Raw genomic sequence first — 17,522 nt, 5'->3', positions numbered from 1 at the left:
GCATCAGTCACACCATCGACCTCAACCACAGTGACTCATACCGTGCAGAGTCCCAGACAGCACCTGTTTCCTCCTCAGCTGTTAAAAGAGAGACAACAATCAACCATTTACAGCCTTCAATGGCTTTTAATAATAAATATCAGCGTTGGAGAGGAATTTGATAGCCTGCATGTTGTTTTTAGGTACCAAGAGAGTCAATGATCCAAACTTAACTTTTCTGCATATGATCTATGCATGCGGTAGCTTGTTAGGTGTGTAAATGCCAATAAATTAAGCAATGTGTTTTTACAGCCTACTGTCTTTTTTTTTTTTTTTTTATTAAAACATGTTGTGCTCGAGAAGTGTACCTGCTGAAAAACTCATTTCAAACCCCCAAAAGTCTAGGGCAGTGACATTACTGTAAACAATGTACACAATAGTCTGTGATACACTAGCATATTCTTCAGTTTCTGTCAGACCAGATTTTGTTTAAGTTCATTCATCCAGCTGTCTTTCTTTTGGGATTACTCAAATTTATTTTTCCAGTTACAAGACATGGCTCTTGAAATGTGTACATCGCAACACAGGACTGGAAGATCGGACACTTTCATGCCAGTGTCATGACCGCTCTGGCTGCAGGGAGCAATCCTTATGATTCTGCCATCTCAGATTTCTCTCGATGCCTTTCGTGATCCATGTGTGCTAGATCACAGGAATACACATATGTGTTTGTCACACAGAGGCAAATCTTGGGCCATCCAACATTATTGCATCAAAAATGTAATTAGTTCAGCTTCCAGCTGTCAATACACCAACAGTTTGGACCTCCTTACAGCAGAAAATTTCCCTGTGGCTTCACAAGATCCATCTAGAAATTCTAGAATCTTGTAAAACTGCAATAAGTGTACACGTCCACTTTCCTGTGCAGTCATTACAATCATAACTCGAAATGATGAAGCATGTGTGTTAGCTCTGGTTTGTTAATATCTACTTTGCTGTTGCAAAAGTGGAAGAAAGTGAAGGAAAAACAACACCAAAAACAAATCCCAGCCCTTTTTCTGTTAGTGGGTTACACCTATCGTGGAATCACTTCAAGTTCCACAGTCAAACCGGTCTCTGTCAGATGAATTCTCTACCTTTTCCCCAGATTGAAATAACCCCACTCAGCAAAGCAAGTTCTGCCTTGTCAAAAGAGAAAACAAATCTGAGATGGGAAAGCGTAGGAGGAATGTAAAAGCATATATTCACCCAAACTTTTTTGTTTCATCATTCCTCAAGGCTGTTGAACAAATCAATTAAACTAGTTAGTTACATAATTATAATGAAACTAAATTCTGATCCAAAATTCATGCACAAATGGAATCTTAAAACCATTGGCATGCGTTCGGTAGTAAACAGGTTTTATTCCTTTACTTTAAGGGCACATAGGTAGAGGATCTCTACATTGTCTATATGAAATGTATTACCATTGCCCATGGAATTCAATTTGATATATAAAAGTAACCCTGTTTTTACTTTCATTGCCATTAGTCCTTCACTTAAAACTGAAAAGTGAAATGTAAATATATATATATAGATTTCTCTGAAGAAGATGATGCTAATGTTGAAACATAAGCTATTCTTGTATGGAATGTATTAATTAAAAATTAAAAATATACCTGTGAAATTATCCAGTATGCTCTCACCTATGCTTTTCCTGACAAGTCCATTTGAGTGAAGTCATCAGTGGTTAGCAGTCTTCTTGGATTCATTGTCTTATTGTGATTGAGCACCTGCTACTGTTTGCAAGTTACCTGCTGAAGCGCGGAAGTACGCCTTGACGTAATTATATATATATACACTCACCTAAAGGATTATTAGGAACACCATACTAATACTGTGTTTGACCCCCTTTCACCTTCAGAACTGCCTTAATTCTACATGTCATTGATTCAACAAGGTGCTGAAAGCATTCTTTAGAAATGTTGGCCCATATTGATAGGATAGCATCTTGCAGTTGATGGAGATTTGTGGGATGCACATCCAGGGCACGAAGCTCCCGTTCCACCACATCCCAAAGATGCTCTATTGGGTTGAGATCTGGTGACTGTGGGGGCCAGTTTAGTACAGTGAACTCATTGTCATGTTCAAGAAACCAATTTGAAATGATTGGACCTTTGTGACATGGTGCATTATCCTGCTGGAAGTAGCCATCAGAGGATGGGTACATGGTGGTCATAAAGGGATGGACATGGTCAGAAACAATGCTCAGGTAGGCCGTGGCATTTAAACGATGCCCAATTGGCACTAAGGGGCCTAAAGTGTGCCAAGAAAACATCCCCCACACCATTACACCACCACCACCAGCCTGCACAGTGGTAACAAGGCATGATGGATCCATGTTCTCATTCTGTTTACGCCAAATTCTGACTCTACCATCTGAATGTCTCAAGAGAAATCGAGACTCATCAGACCAGGCAACATTTTTCCAGTCTTCAACTGTCCAATTTTGGTGAGCTTGTGCAAATTGTAGCCTCTTTTTCCTATTTGTAGTGGAGATGAGTGGTACCCGGTGGGGTCTTCTGCTGTTGTAGCCCATCCGCCTCAAGGTTGTACGTGTTGTGGCTTCACAAATGCTTTGCTGCATACCTCGGTTGTAACGAGTGGTTATTTCAGTCAAAGTTGCTCTTCTATCAGCTTGAATCAGTCGGCCCATTCTCCTCTGACCTCTAGCATCAACAAGGCATTTTCGCCCCACAGGACTGCCGCATACTGGATGTTTTTCCCTTTTCACACCATTCTTTGTAAACCCTAGAAATGGTTGTGCGTGAAAATCCCAGTAACTGAGCAGATTGTGAAATACTCAGACCGGCCCGTCTGGCACCAACAACCATGCCACGCTCAAAATTGCTTAAATCACCTTTCTTTCCCATTCAGACATTCAGTTTGGAGTTCAGGAGATTGTCTTGACCAGGACCACACCCCTAAATGCATTGAAGCAACTGCCATGTGATTGGTTGGTTAGATAATTGCATTAATGAGAAATTGAACAGGTGTTCCTAATAATCCTTTAGGTGAGTGTATATATATATATATTTGACTGAGATGTATTAGGAAGCAGGTTTTGTTGAAAGGATCACAGGGTTTTAGTTATGAGGGTGTCCTCAATCCAGGAAATAAAAGGCAAAGCTCTACTGTGTCTCACCCTGTTGTCTCTCAGTGCTGGATCAGTGCCTTGGAGCCAATTATGTCTGGTGATGCTTACAGTTGTCACAACACATCCCAGCCCGGTCCTGTGTTGCCAGATGCTGGAGTGGCAGTAGTTAACTTTACTGACCGCTCAATCAAGACCCGGGGGGGTCCATCCACACTAATTACTGCCTCCCTCTGTACTCTGAAACCTACGAAGGGCTTCAGTCAAGACGCATTAAAGTATGACTCCAATAATCACAGACATCTCAGCCACCACGCATTGCCCAGCTGGCCAGGAACTGTTTGTACTTCGTACTGCATTACGAGCATTTTAAAAGCTCATGGTAAACCCAGGCTGTTTGTATCTCCCCTTTAATTTAATCCAAAGCTCAAATCAAGATCTGAGCAAACAGAATGGTGTTTTGTTTTATCACAAACTGCAGTATAATGAAACTAAATGTTTTTTACGTATATTTTTGAAAATATAGATTGGTTTAAGATCGGTTCAAGCAGTACAGTAATTCTTGAATGACCATTGTTTTGTTGTTACAGTTGTTACAACATATACATACAGTATTTTAAGGGATTACAATAGGCTATCAATAAGATCAAGTATGAAAACTCATAAACAGCGTAAGTCCAGTTGTTGAAACTACTACTTCTACTTTTCTAAAATGTGATATTTTTGCTTGTCTCAGTCTTGACTCCGACTCAGACCCCTTTGGACTCGGTCTTGAACAGTGCTGGTCTTGGTATTGACTCGGACTTGGATAGGGTGGACTAAACTCCAACACTGATTTATCATGGTATTTCCATGGTCCGCTGTAGTAATGCACAATTAAGGCATGTTGAACCACTATCTGCTTATAAGGGTTTATTTCAGCTGTTGGTGCTGTGGATGACTGGAGTCCAGGTTTCAGAGAACCCATGTTTTTGTCTCCATCTCACGTGTGTTATTACTGGGCTAGTCGCAGTGAGCCCAGCTGATTTATAATTGCAAAAAAAAAAATATATATATATATATATATATATATATATATATATATATACAGAAAACAAAAATAGCATTTTTGAGTTTAGACCTCAGTGTCCTAGGAAATGAAGCACCATTATGTGATGTAATCCACAGTGACAAGCTGGCGTATGGAGGAACATGGAGCTGAATAACAGCTGGTGGAAATAATGCAGCGCTCGTGTGTTTGAACTCTGCCAGCCTGGAGCCTGTGGCATACACATTAAAAGCTTCATAGACGTCACTTGTCTGGCAGTGATTTCGCACTGCGCATTCCAGTAACAATAATCATTTCTTAATCATCTCCTAATACTGGTTCCATATATTTTTCATCTCAGGGAAGAGAAGGTTGGAAATGACTGGAATAACAGCTGCAGAGTGGCAAACTGCTTTAAAAGCCTTGATGCCAAACAAAAAGAAAATAGAGTTTGAGCAGATCAGTATTTTAAATAAATAACATAAAAGGGACTTCACTCAAGGTACAAGAAGGAACAGGCTCACAGTGTACAATCACAGACTTCTCTCAGCCACAGCAGAAATAAAAAAACAATGGGTTATCTTTTTTTCCCTCCCATAAGCAGTGTTTTGTACCATTGCAATTAGTTTCAGGAGGCTAAATATTTATTTTCTTTTATGGCAGCCTCCTCAGTGATGTACTGTGACTAAGACTAAACATGACAGCCATGACAGTTACAGAGGGTTTTTTAAAGCTGTCTGCTACTTGACGAATCTCTGCCCGATATCGTTCGGAGTAAATGGAGCACCAGAGTTGTGAGAGATGACCTGTGATTACACTTTCACAATGTGCAGTAGGTGTGGCAGACAGTTTGTACATGAGTCCACCTTTGACATACAAACACAGAAATCCGCTGTGACGCACGGTGTGTCATTCAAAGCTTACAAGTATTATAGAGATTATAAGTATTATAAGGGAAAGTGGTTTGGTTAACTACAAGACTGGTGTTAATGTTCATATTCACAGAACAGTCCCAAGTTTAAAATGTTTAAACTGAATTTACTTTATTGTATCACAACCTGTAGCGCACAGAATGGCAGTCAGTTCTTTTTACTGAAGTGCATAATGTGGGCCTCACTAACACCCTTAAAACCCCACATAGGTGCCTGTGAGCTTGCATGGTTTTCAATGAGTCTGGTATGATGATTCATTAAAGCTGTCCTCTTACTGAGACCCATGTTTTGTATACACATTATTTTCTGTAGTGCTACATGAATTGTAAGACACAAATGGGGCAATATGTTGCGGTAATGCTAGAAACAAAAACACACGACCGAAAAAGATTAGAAGAATGGCTGGAGGATGAAAAAGAGTTAAGGGAAAACATCAGTATTTCCACATTCCTTCCCAAAATAACCACCAGCCTTCTGCCTCTAAATAACCATGTGGTTTTAAAATAACCCAAGAACCCTGGCCAGTGGCCAATCTCAGGTGGGGCCTTTAATTAATTAACCTTGAGCTGTGCGTGCCATAATTAATCATTAATCTTCAGTGTAATGCCCTGGAACCACATTCCCAGAAGCCCAGATAAGGTTCACCTACAGAGCACTTAACGATTGTTTTCCCATGTTAATGATGCATTAAAAATATGTATCTGTTAGTTTTGAACCTCAGTAGAAAAAATACAATATTACATAATTATTTTTTGGAGTAAGCTGTATGTGCATTTTTAACATTGCAGTGCGTACCGGTTGCATATGCTGTTACAGTTGTGTGGATTTCAGATTTTCCATGTTCCATTATAGCTTGTGAGTAGATTTCTTGAAACAGGTTGGCAGGGGATGTGTAGGGAAAACTGATAAGCCAATTACACACCTTCAACAAACACAGGAAGCAACGTGAAGTCACATTTGAGAGTTACACCAGCTGAAGAGCATCATATTCATTTGCTTCCCCTGACACTTACATTTCAGGGATAATTGCCATAAAGGTGGTGTACACTGTCCCTGTGATTCTGAGAACATCAAAACATAAATAAAAAAATGTGAACCTGTGTTGCATACCTGATCTAGGTTATATATACTTTATTCTCTATAAGTGTATATTATACTAGTGCTATGTCATCCTTTGTTTAAATTTTTGTTGGTTCTCCCCCTCACTTAATCAATGAGCACTTGAAGGAAAAATACAAACTTGGGTGATCACTTTGTCTATACTTGACTTCTGTGACCTGAATAGCTCACTTCCATACTGAAATCCAAACCTTCTAAATCATGCTTTGGGCAGTAACGTGTAACAGCTGATGCTAGGTATTTGCAGTGTGGAACGCCTGATCGTGAAAGACTAAAACCAATACATATTCTGCGGTCTCCTTGATTCCATCCCTAGAGATTGTGTTTCCTCCTCTGGCCATATGCTTCTTATGTACTCTAGTGTTTATTTAAAAATAATAACATTTGTTAATAGTGCTAGCAGTGTTCGTGACAAAAAACAAACAACTTGCAGCAGTGCCATGTTGTATTTACTTTACTTTTTGCAGCATCACTGCAAGGTCTTGTTTTGTTTTGCAATTGCCGGGCCTCACCCTTCCTTCTGGGGAGACAGGCAATTGCTGCAGTTGCTGCTGGGAGGTTCAGAGGGGTGACGTCGCTGGGTGGACGAAATCCAGTCTTTTACAAGAGAGTGAACTCATCTCAGGCACAACTCTGGCGACCAGCCCTGTCATGCAAACTGAGGACATAGAGGGTGAAACTTAAACACTAGACTTAATAGTTAGCGAGCACGGCAGAAATCTGTACTGAGAAGGAATGAGATTTGTAGAGGAAGCCTGGGTACATATCCCTAGTGTTCTCTGCCTAAAGGAAACCGCAAAGGTTTTAATGCAATAAGTTTAAATGCAATAAGTTTAAGAGCTCTGGAATTTATTGTGTTTGAAATTACTTCTTCTATATGGGAGAAGCTTCTGAAAGGATTTGATGGTTTGTTGGCTGGGGTGGCTGTAAAGGAGAACTGAATGAATTGTATACAGACTTGTGAGGACCGTCAGTGAAGCATCACTCCTGTGCATCAATAAAATACCTCCCTTTATTTCTCACCAAGCTTTCTTGAAGCACTAACTCATCAAAGGATTGTAGTCTGTAGTTGAAGTGGGTGGTTTTTAAGTTGGGTTGAGGCAGAAACATGGACACAGAGAATGCTGTCAGCTGTCAGGGGTGTGCTGCGTTCCCCCTGCTATAAACACTACTCCCATCACTGATATGTTTCCGTTAAAGAAGACTCTGGTGTGTTTTTGCTATTAAAATAGTTCCAGCCACCTGTGCTGTGCATGCAAGCCTGCTCTGGAGGGATTCCCTCGCTCTTTGTTGCTTGTTCTGGGAGCAGTCCTGTTGTGTGACTGATGAGCTGAGAGCCATTCTGGTGGGCTCGGTGCCTGTGCTCTGGACTGAGGATGTGAAAAGGCAGGAAGCCTAGGCTGTTCAAAAGAGAGCGAAGGGAAATGTTAGCACGCTCAGTGCACCTGGCAGAGGCCCTAACCTTCACAAACAGCCAAACCAAAGACCATCCTTCAGAAATTATTCTGACAGCTGAAGAAGGGAGACTGTTTAAAATAAACTTGTTGTTGTTGTTGTTCTTCTCCTCCCTCCTGATCCCGGTTGAACACCTTTAGGCATATGAATAAGTTGCTTGACACTTCAGCAGATTCACATGCTAACTCTTCATTAATGCAAGCTTGTGAGTTGACCTAGTAGCTGGTGGTTGTATAATGTTCCCCTGCACTTGAGAGATGGAGTCTGATACATTTGTCTAGTATTTTGTAAACTGTTGCTTACACTGTACAGTGAGGGGAAAAAAGTATTTGATCCCCTGCTGATTTTGTACGTTTGCCCACTGACAAAGAAATGATCAGTCTATAATTGTAATGGTAGGTGTATTTTAACAGTGAGAGACAGAATAACAACAAAAAAATCCATAAAAACGCATTTCAAAAAAGTTATAAATTGATTTGCATGTTAATGAGGGAAATAAGTATTTGACCCCTTCGACTTAGTACTTGGTGGCAAAACCCTTGTTGGCAATCACAGAGGTCAGACGTTTCTTGTAGTTGGCCACCAGGTTTGCACACATCTCAGGAGGGATTTTGTCCCAGTGCTCTTTGCAGATCCTCTCCAAGTCATTAAGGTTTCGAGGCTGACGTTTGGCAACTCGAACCTTCAGCTCCCTCCACAGATTTTCTATGGGATTAAGGTCTGGAGACTGGCTAGACCACTCCAGGACCTTAATGTGCTTCTTCTTGAGCCACTCCTCTGAATCATTCAGATGTTGGCAAACTTCAGACGGGCCTGTACATGTGCTTTCTTGAGCAGGGGGACCTTGCGGGCGCTGCAGGATTTCAGTCCTTCACGGCGTAGTGTGTTACCAATTGTTTTCTTGGTGACTATGGTCCCAGCTGCCTTGAGATCATTAACAAGATCCTCCCGTGTAGTTCTGGGCTGATTCCTCACCGTTCTCATGATCATTGAAACTTCACGAGGTGAGATCTTGCATGGAGCCCCAGACCGAGGGAGACTGACAGTTATTTTGCGTTTCTTCCATTTGCGAATAATCGCACCAACTGTTGTCACCTTCTCACCAAGCTGCTTGGCGATGGTCTTGTAGCCCATTCCAGCCTTGTGTAGGTCTACAATCTTGTCCCTGACATCCTTGGACAGCTCTTTGGTCTTGGCCATGGTGGAGAGTTTGGAATCTGATTGATTGATTGCTTCTGTGGACAGGTGTCTTTTATACAGGTAAAGAGCTGAGATTAGGAGCACTCCCTTTACCTTTACCTGTATAAAAGACACCTGGGAGCCAGAAATCTTGCTGATTGATAGGGGATCAAATACTTATTTCCTTCATTAACATGCAAATCAATTTATAACTTTTTTGAAATGCGTTTTTCTGGATTTTTGTGTTGTTATTCTGTCTCTCACTGTTAAAATACACCTACCATTAAAATTATAGACTGGTCATTTCTTTGTCAGTGGGCAATCGTACAAAATCAGCAGGGGATCAAATATTTTTTTCCCTCACTGTAACTGGTCTACAGTTAGGGCCCACTCTTTCACCTGATATGAACTCTGTTTAGCTTCTCTCTGTTGCACTGGGACTATTCCAATGGAAAAGGGGGAGGGTTTAGCAACCAAAGAGCTTTAGCAATAACAGCAGTGGTCTGCTTTGAGTGAAAGAATGAGTCTAATTCATAGACGTTGCCTTCATTTCTTTAGTCATATGCAACTATTTAAAAACATCTTGTTCTCCACTCAGGCCTGAGACTGTGGAACACGATCCAGTTGACGAAAACAACCGCTTAATCAAACATGTTCTCAGCAATTTCAGTCAACATGCAAGAGCCTAGGCTTATTAGAACAAGCATCCCACCCAGATCAGTGGAAATAAACTATTTTTTGTGTTGAGATGTGTTTAATTTATATTCACGCACACCATGTAAAACTGAATTTGAAACTGTAACCAGCCATAACCACCATAAATAAGTCATGAAACAACCTCTGCTGTCATGACTTATTCACCGGCATGTGAACACAGTCATAGAGAGAGAGTTTCAGAGAGGATGGGAAGTGGTCACTATCACCAGATCCAGCGTTGTCTGTCAGTGTGGGAGGGAGTCTCTTGCCATGCCCTTGGGTGGGATTAGGCCAGGCAGGTCTGAGCACTGCGATCCAGGCCTGGGTTGGGCTGAGCCTGCCCTGATTTACAAACTCAGGAACATTTCCACAGACTGCTGAAGATTAAAAGGGTTTTAATGAGAAAAAACGGATACTATTGAGGAATGGAAATCTGCCTTCTCATGATGTTTCATGACTGTATATACAGAACCACTACTGTGAACTCAGCGTCCTGGTTTTAATGCAATCCCGTTGAGCAATGTAAGTGTTTCCCGTCTGTCTATAAAGTTACAGATTTCAGCCCTCTCCTGTTTTGGGATTATGGCTTTGAATCCTGGATTTACTTACTTTGATCGCTTAATAAATAAGTATTTGTTTTTTTATGCAGGCCCTTTCACTATATGCTACTTCAGAGAGTTTTACAGATTAATGATAAGAGCACACTACCAAAGCACAAAGCATAAGACCAGGCGTCTTGAAAACATGGTGAAACGAAATTCAACCTTTCACTATGAAACAGAACAACTTGTTGGAAAGATAAATGGTTTGATTAAGCAAGCATAGTAATAGATAAGGACATACAATGCAGTGTGGTTTAGAGGCCTGTAACTTGCTCTTTTAAAAGCTGTTCACAGATAATGCCTTAAGGGAAGTATATCTGCACGTGCCAAAATAAATGTGTACTGTTGTTCTGAGCACCGAATGACAGCAAGATTGCCAAGAGTTAAAATGCATCAGTTTTTGCTATGGTGGTAGCTGTTCATTATTATGTGGTGTTGTGATTTCACAGCTTCTTAAGACAGATAGAAGATTATTTTCCCAATGTAACCTCACTGCTTTAGTCTATTTGCATTGGTTAAATTCTGCTGACTAGATTTGTTAATGACTGTAATAGTAATCCTTCTACCAGCTATAAAAGATATCGCAGTGTGCCTGTAATTGTGCCACTGTTTAACTCTGTTTAATGCTCTATGAACCCAGTTAATTCGGTATATCAATTTACAATTTTTTCTATTTCTACAGTAATTTTGATATGTTTTTTCTATCTGGTACACCAAAGCATATTGGAGCCACAGCTTAGGAACACCCTATGATTTAGTTTTCACATTTCAAATCTTAGGTAGTTAGGTATATGACCGAGGTAATAAAAATATACAAGTGTTAAAAAAAGAAAAGAAAAGAAAGAGGCTTAATAATTGCTTGACATTTAACTGTAATTATCAATCATGTTGATGTAGTTTCTTTTTTGCAAATGTTACAAAACAAAACAAACCACCACAAAAATAATCACACCGCTTACTAACACGCCAGCTATCCCAGCTCAAGCCAAATCTTTCTCCTCCCAGGCTGAGTGACTTGGATCACCCGGTTCACTACAGCCCAAGGCAATATTGAAATGTATTTGTGTTTTCATTGCTTTTATTTTTTGTTTGAACAAAATATGTCTCTGTCTTGGCAAAAGGACTAGCTCGGGTGTGCCAAACTGTACTGTATATTACATTTATAAAAATTTTGAGTGATGAGTCATAAACTTTTTTCCCCACATTTACATTTTTATAATCCTAAAATACCTAAAAGCAGGATCTCTCTCTCTCTCTCTCTCTCTCTTGCTCTCTCTCTCTCACACACACTGTGTATAAAGTCCTTTAAAAAGCTGAAATTTAATCAGCGTGGGCTATCGCATGCAAAAAGCCTCCACCGCACAGGACAAACTCAGTTATCAAATTGTTAAATTAAAAGCAAAACTTGGCAGGCGGAGGCCAAGTTGGGTCATTGCTTCCAGACCTCGCGTGCTGTGTAAAAGAAGTTCTTGCCATGCGGTGACTGCAGCCATTCTCACTCGTGGTCTTTGTTTCCGTAAATGCCATCAATCAAAAGCCTCTGAAAATCCATAACAAATTTTCTCATGGCAACTCCTTTCTGCAGAGATGAATATAAGGTGGGCGGTGAAACAAAAAAGGATGTTGTTTATTTCCTTTATTATTCAAAAAAGCATGTTCAGCAGTTGTCAAATGGATGCAATGTAAGGTATTACAGGATGGCAATACACAGAAATAGTCATCAAATGGGTGAAAGGTCAGAGGTTTACTGTCATGGTCTGTTAAGCAGTATAATCTCTTAGACCTGCTTGCTTGTCACAAAATGAATATTGATTACTAGGACTGATTTCATATCATATGAGTTCTTGGTTCTGTCTTGGGGTTTGAACCTACAAATGGCTGCTTCATTTCCAACTTGGGGCCTGTATCCTTCACAGTCCCAGGACCACACCTTGAATTTCTCTTACCTGTTGCTCTCTGTTACTACTAAATACAAGTATTTGCTATATCTTGCCCTGTGGATTCTTTACCAGCAGTAATGTTAAAGAGAATCTAATGGTGGAAACTATTTGCAAAATTTTAATTAGTCACCAACTTCATTATATCCAAAAACTCATATCCGGGACAATTGCTAAGTGTTCTCGTATTAATTAAGATCACTAAATCAATTAGCTGTGTGGGTTTATCAGCTTCTAGTGTCTGTGTTGTGCTTGTAAATGAAGTAAGGTTTGACACGTTTTTGGAATCCAAATTAGATACAAGTATGTAAAGAAATGGTGACTTTAACCTGTTTACTGTTTTGTAGTCGTAACCAAGACACACAAATGTCTTATGCAAAATGAGAAAAGAGAAACAATGTCTTGGAAAACATCCAAAGTGTAAATCCCTGTATTCATGACATTTGCTGCTAGTAAAGAATTAAGCAGAAAACACAAATGGGATGAATCCACTCCTTCAGGTCAATTCAAATTTATTTTCATGTGAGATCAAATAATTTTCCATTTATGATTTACAATGGAAAGTATGCAGTTTTTCTTAGAACTGACAGTTTTTTTCAATAGAGAAAACTAAACAACTTGTGTTTTCATTTAAGCATGGAGGGGAACGTTGTGTTCACTGTTGGGTTTGGTAAAAAATATTTACATTGAAATGAGGGAAATTAGCTTGTTTTGGGTAGTTTACATCTCTGCTGCTCGTTAGCGTATACACTAATGAGGTTGTTAGCCTACACCATTAACCAAAACTAACAAACTCTCCTCCTTACTTTAAATAGTTATGACTAAAGAGAACATCAGGTTTATGATAAAGCTTTGTTCTTTGTATCGTACTTGTCCTTTTTCTTGACTTTGTCTGTAGCATTGATTCAGTGAAGACAGGGCAGCCGTCTTCAAAGCTAAGGAACAAAAGGCAAATGGAAAAGTTTTTGTTCCGGCAAAGGTTTTGTCCTCTTTGATTTTGTTTCTCCCTGAGCACTAACAAAGAGCCACTCTGAGAGCATCCTCTGAGATTTTCTTATCATTGTTTTGCTCTGTTAATTGATCTCATCGATTGAGAGCAAAGAGTCACCTTACAAAATCCAATAATAGTTGAAGACTGTTTCCATTGACTTGCAGAATATCATGATCGTGAATAATATCTTAGTCCCCAAAAATGAAACGATACAGTGCATTTTTTATTAGCATTATTTGCACTGCTTCTGTTATGTCATAAATTTACTTTCACCTTGATGGTCAGTGCAGAAGATTTAATTCCATTTACATTTTGGAAAGAGTTTATCCCATGTAATTCAAAATGGATTTGTGCGTCAATGCTCAAATGACAACTTAAGTATTTTGCTCCAGTGCAAAATGGGCTCCAATCAATTAAATCATGTTTTTCATTGGAAATGGAAATATGAGTTGACTAGGCAGTTTCAGGTATTTACAACAGAGTAAATAATAAGATCAATGAAGTAATTGAAGCCTACAGATTCCTCCGTTTCCAACTCCATATATCATTGTCAGTTGTCTGCCTATATTTGTGTCTCTGTCCAGTTGGTACGTGACAGCCTGAATGCAACCTTCACCCTCTTCAATCTGCATTTGAACTGAATGAATGCACCCAAACACCTTTGATTCCCACAAGACAATATGTTTGAACCCTGCTGTCACACACGCCAGAAAGAATTATTGAAATCACAGGATTGCTGTGGAAGAAATTCTAGTGGTTAATGAAATATGTACAAGGAAAGCTTATCCAGGTGCCCTTCTTCATTCACATCTGTTGTCTATATTTCAGGCATGTGCTGCTGAAGAAACTCGTAATTTCTGTGCTCTGGGGATTTTGGCTGTGTTAGTTTAACTTTAGCAAGGAATTCTGTCCCGATCTCCCGATCTCAGTTTATAAACTCCATTTTAACCTCTCATTTTACTTTTTTTGGCACCTGTTGTTTTACAGCAAGGAACCACACTTCAGGATACCCTGGTAGGGTAACCTTTTACCTCAAACAGGCTGTGAGCACAGAATCTCTGAAAACCTCTCCTATTTTACATTCATCTGGCCAAACAGACTGTGAGAATCTTCCCTGTGCTGTACTTACCAAAACCTTCCACACCATTCATAGCGCAGCCTAGAGATGTGCATAACATGCCATTCATGCATAGACAAATCCTTTCACAATATTTTCTATATTTGATGGTACTTTCACACACTTTCAGCCTGAAATGCCATTATGATAAAGATATATTTTCCTTTGTATTTTTGCAACATACATAAATATACACTGTAATTTCTTCCAGAACATTCTAATGCTAAAATCCTGTATATATTGTTGCTGTACTTATTGTTTCTCTTCATAAGCAGTTTATTCTGATTTCTGTTTAATTGGTGTAGGTTGACGTCAGTGGTAGCAGCCCAACCATATTGAACAAACATACAGTTCTTTTATTTATATGGTAGAAATGTGTGATCCTTATATTTTTCACATGCCAGAATTGGGCCTTCCTTTTGTACATTTAAAATATATGGAATACATTTTAAATATATTTTAGTCAGTAATCCATATACTTATTTGAAATATATGGTTATGTTAATTTTTGATACATATATGATATAAATATTTGAATTATTGACTAAAATACATTAAACATATATCCCATTAAAAAGGCAAATTCTGTCACACATTTCTACCCTATATTTAAAATATAAATTCGTTCTGTATGGGAAGGGAGTGAAAAAGTCACAAGATGGGGTATTGAGGCCCTGCCAAACTCCCAGTCAAATCGGCATTACTGGTCATTCCCAACCTGTACGGCCCAGCAGATCAAAAGACAGGATTAAAATAAAATAAAAGCTTAAATCCTTTTTTTCTAATTTCATTCCTTTTTTCTTATTCTTACAAATTAATTTCCCATAGGAGGGGGTGTGAAAGGGTCTGTGTGGCTGGATTAGGGAGACGGCAGCTAAGAGAGACAACTGAAACCCCCGCTTGCTGGTCAGTCACTCAGCAGTTTGCTCAGGGCTGATCAATAACACAAGGATACAGAGAGTGGCTGGGTTATGAGAATGTGTTTTGGGAGTGGGTCGCTTTTGTGTCCTCGAAATACCATTTCCTTTCTGTTATTCTGAAGATTTTGAAGGCTTCAGTTAGTCGGGAGTCAAAGTAAAAGCACAAACACGTCAAGAGCTTATTAGTGCAGGGGAAACGTAAAAGAGTCCAGAGAGGGCCTGAAAGTGTATGTGACACGCACACATAATCCATCAGCTCCAAAAAGTGTTTGACTCCATACCAACAATTCAGCCTTTCAATCTGCTCTGCATCTCCATCAGGAGCAATCTCTTCAGACCCAGGACCCTGTACAAGAGTGTGGGAGGTTGATGCTCATTCTCTGGTCTTCGCAGATCGCTGGGTGTTTTCCAGATGGTCACCCTGGTACTGGTTATTTTCTCCTGCCACCAGCTGAGCTATAGATCCAAATCATTTATGCAGTATACCCAAACCAGGACATTGTACAGGTATTCAGAGTGAATCTTACTTTCTCCTGAGATCCCTTCCCTTGCTAATGAACCCCAGTACAGAATACAAATCATATATAATAATCATAATCATATTCTTATATTTTGTAAGTCACCCTGGACAAGGGCATGTGGTAAGAAATAAATAATAATAATCATAATCATAATCATAATCAATCAATTCTCAGAAGAGTAAGTGAATGAAGTTCAGGAGTTCTTCACCATGACAGTGGTTTACAGTACCAGTAATCAGTAATCATGCACTGAAGCACAACAACATCTATGAGCTAGAATGTCTTTCTGAGCCAATGAATCACACCACAGTAGATCTGGACTAAGACATCATTTAAAAGTTGATTTAGCGTGTGCACAAAGCACAGTAGGAGCCAGTTTGTGTTATTGGCTTTAATAAGAATTGCCACTGAAAGAAACTGCTAACAGTTAACTATTGTTAAGTGGAGTACAGTATTTGTTTTACAATAGAAGGGACTGCAGTGAGATATTAATAAGAGGACCCCAGGGCTGGACTGATTGGGCACAGGGACCCCTAGGTGGCTTTCCGCTACTAGTCTGGTTTTGATCTAGTCGAGCTGCAGACATTGTGTCCTGCCTGCAAATCTCTCGTTTGTGAGCTCAGGAAAACCCCAGACAATTAAAGCCGCATTGCTTGCAGGCTGCCTCACGTTGACTCTCTGGGCCTAATTGGCAAGCCTTGTTCACTTCCTCCAGTTGTGCTGTGTGGCTCCTTGGAGAAGGCCCGAGGATGGCTGCAAGGTGTGAGTGTGTGCGTGTCTGAGCCCTGCCCGCAGACTGCCCCCCCCCATGCCCACCCGCAGTCTGTCTGCTGTGACGGTTCGGCACAAGAAAAGGTTTCCCAAAAACCACACACACTCACACGCACAGGGCAGGGCAGGGCAGGGCGGTATTCTGACTGGTTTAATGAGGATGGAAAGTCTGCGCAGGGCCATTTTGGTTGACTTTATAGCACTCAGTCTCAATGAGGGGAAGCTGTGTGGGGGGGCTGGAAGAAGCCTCTCAAGGAATTGGCTGATTGACAGAATTGGTGGGGGAGGGGCTGGCTGGTGATTGGCTAATCCACGGAAACCCGCCCTACAATCTAAAGAGTGGGGACATACAATTGGTGGTTCTCTTGGTGTAGGTACAGCAGAGGGAAGCGAAGGTTTGAATGGAATGAAGCAATGATGTTCATAGGTCACATCAGCTGTAATTGATCTGTGTCTAAGGGCAGGAATATTGTGTTTGGAAGGGCACTGTGTTTTCTGGTCTTGTAAAGCTGTTCCTCAGATTCATTCCGTGGCTGTGTCTCCATGCCACATTGCATGTGTCGAGCCCAACTGTTACACCAAGGCAGCTGCTGCTCTTTAGAGTAGGCTGTGTTTTTGGAGCGAAGAACTTTGACTCACTGACCATGATGGTAGACTTTTATTGATGCCTAGTGGTTGTTGCAGAATTTTTGGCAACCCCTAGAAAATGAACTATTCAAACCAATGCAATCTGGTGTCCCTCTCAGTAAGACTTTCTGAAACTCCACCTCTTTCAGCCTGGCTTTTGAACTGAACTGCTTTTGCTATTTTGAACGTACTTTTGTCTGCCCAGTAGAAGACTGTTTGGCTCATGTCTTTGATTTGGGTTGTAAATACCATGGTTTCCATACATCAATCTTTTATAGCCTTGACCATGTGATTATTAATGATTAAGTCAATTATATGCATTTATGAAATTTGCCTCTGGGAAGATGAAAGAGAAAATGCTTGCTCTTAAATAATTCCTATAGACAATTTGTTTTTAAAATGTTACAGAAAACCTTAGAGGTAGACCTTATTTTAGTGTTCTCTTTGCAATTGATAACTCAGTCAAACTTCAGAGTACAACAGACAATCTGTGAAATATGTTTAGTCTAGAAAATC

The sequence above is a fragment of the Amia ocellicauda genome, chromosome 9, assembly GCF_036373705.1.
Source record: "Amia ocellicauda isolate fAmiCal2 chromosome 9, fAmiCal2.hap1, whole genome shotgun sequence".
Lineage (NCBI taxonomy): Eukaryota > Metazoa > Chordata > Actinopteri > Amiiformes > Amiidae > Amia > Amia ocellicauda.
The sequence above is the reverse complement of the archived record's forward strand: the minus strand, read 5'-3'. Positions refer to the sequence as shown.